The following is a 2,500-nucleotide window of genomic DNA, read 5'->3' as shown; positions in this document are numbered from 1 at the left end:
ATACCTTAAATGTCACATGCATAAATATGATTCATTTTTTTCTCTCTCTCATACACACATACAATTATTTACTGAATGTACTCTGTGCATTTTTATATGTGTCCTTCCCTCTCTCATGGAACTCTCTCTCTCACACACACACACACACCGGTTGCTAGCCCTGGGCAGGGCTTAGCCTTGCACGAGCGAGTGAAGGGTAAATATCGGAGAAGGTCAGGGGATGGGATGGGGGGAAGAGCGGAGAGGGAGAGAGACGGAGGAGGAGAGAGCGGATAGAGAGAGATAGGAGATGGAGAAGGAGAGCAGAGCAGAGCAGAAAGCCTTATGATGGAGGGAGGCAGCACCACAGAGCAGTGACTTACCACCTGCCATGACTAGACACATGGAGATGGGAGTTCGAACGCTCTGTGTGTGTGTGTGTGTTTTGTATATATGTGTGTAAGAGAGAGATAGTGTGTGTGTGTGTTTGTATATGTATATGTGTGTGTAAGAGAGAGATAGTGTGTGTGTGTGTGTTTGTATATGTATATGTGTGTGTGAGAGAGAGATTACATTACATTACATTACATTACATTTGGCTGACGCTTTTTAACCAAAGCGACTAACAACATGGTAAACAGTAAGTTTTAGAACAATTCTCACAATTTTAGGACAGTTTAAAAAAACATTAGAGTACAGTAAGAATAAGTGCGTCGGTGAGTGCTGTTTTTAACAGTTACTTGTCAGTTTAAAACGGCTGGTGAGTGCTAGGATCAGTAAAAAGATAGTGTGTATGTGTGTTTGTATATGTATCTGTGTGTGAGAGAGAGATAGTGTGTGTGTGTATGTGTTTTTGTATATGTATATGTGTGTGTGTGAGAGAGAGATAGTTTGTGTGTGTGTGTGTGTGTCAGTGTCTGGGTGTGCGCCTGGATGGCCCTGTGTTTTTTATGTGCAATCTATTTTTCACATCTATGACTTGGGAAGATCAATGAGCGGGAGAGAGTGTGGAGGGTTAGTTGGATCAAAGTAAATCCTCTCAAACACATCCATACACACCCACAGATAAACCCACACACACACACCACACACACACACACACACACACACACACAGACACACACACACACACACACACACACACACACACACACACAACACACACCGACACACACATACACACACGCACACTCACAAACACACACACACACATACACACACACACACACACAGACACAAAGACAAACACGTACGCACCCACACCCACAGACAAACACACACACACACACGACACACACACACCCACACACACACACACACACACACACACACACAGCCATGCTCCAGAAGCCTGTTCCAATAGCCCCACTCTCCTGTCCCTCTGTGTGTGTGTGTGTGTGTGTGTGTGTGTGTGTGTTGTGTGTGTGTGTGTGGCATGGCCAGGCTCAGCAGGAGTAGCATTAGCTGTAATAATGCACCGCGTCCTCCCTGACTCTCTCCCTCTCAGGCCTGGGGGTGGTGGGGGGGGGGGGTGGGGGGGGGGGCGCACACTCGCAGAACAAATGGGAGAGAAAGTTCCAGATTGTGATTTATTTCATTAGGCAAATGAGATGTGCACTCCCTACGGCAGTTGGGACTGAGTCACCGCTGCTGTCCACTCTCTCTCTCCTTCTCTCTCTCTCTCTCTTCGCTCTCCTCTTTCTCTCTCTCACTCTCAGTCTTTTTCTTTGTGTCTGATTTTCTCTATCTCCTCTTAGCTTTAGCTCCGTCTTGCTTTATCTCTTTTGCACCCTCTCTTACTCCCTTTCACTCTATTTTCCTGCCAACAAATAAACAAACAAATGAACAAACACACACACACACACACACACACACACACACACACACACACACACACACACACACACACACACACATACACACACACACACACACACTAACACAGACTCTAGGAGAGAAAATAGCCACAGAGATTGGCTCATATGTAGAATGTCCTGTAGCAAGAAAGGAACACCCACACGCATACATATGTAGAGCGTCACATTCAATCAAGCTCTTGAACGTCTGACACGGTGGCGCTTGCCAGAAAACAGCTGTTGCCAAGGCGAGGGAGCGGGGAACAAAATGGCCACCGCTCTGCTCGGAGAGCCCCGACGATTCTAACGGCGTGGAGGAGAATCATGGCTCTGGCCCTTCCCATCACTCAGAGGAAGCGGGCCGCTCGGCGAAATTGAATGCCTCGTCTGTGGGTGGTGGATCTGCCCGTACAAAAATGTTCAGACCACTTGTGCGGACTGTAACGAGGGAGTGTAGAAAGTTATGTTCTTCCTTTCTTCTGATTTTTTTTCTCATAGAGAGAAGGGAATGGATTCTGAACGTGGATGAGAAACCACAGGAAAGTGGTAATGATTTGTGCTCTTACACGGCTGACAGAAAATGGCAGGCAGAAGTCAGTGCTTTTGTGACTGTCTAGACACTGTCTTTATATCTATCCAGAGGTGAACGCACCCACCAATTGTAC

The 2,500-nt window shown here is 46.7% G+C and overlaps 1 protein-coding gene across 1 annotated transcript in view; it reads left to right on the top strand.

Annotated features, from left to right (window-relative positions):
• adgrl1a (adhesion G protein-coupled receptor L1a) overlaps positions 1-2,500 on the top strand; it is a 128,290-nt gene that overhangs the window by 47,479 nt on the left and 78,311 nt on the right. The window lies entirely within an intron of this gene.

The sequence above is a fragment of the Alosa sapidissima genome, chromosome 3 (genome assembly GCF_018492685.1).
Source record: "Alosa sapidissima isolate fAloSap1 chromosome 3, fAloSap1.pri, whole genome shotgun sequence".
In the NCBI taxonomy this organism is placed as follows: Eukaryota; Metazoa; Chordata; class Actinopteri; order Clupeiformes; family Clupeidae; genus Alosa; species Alosa sapidissima.
The sequence above is the reverse complement of the archived record's forward strand: the minus strand, read 5'-3'. Positions and strand labels throughout refer to the sequence as shown.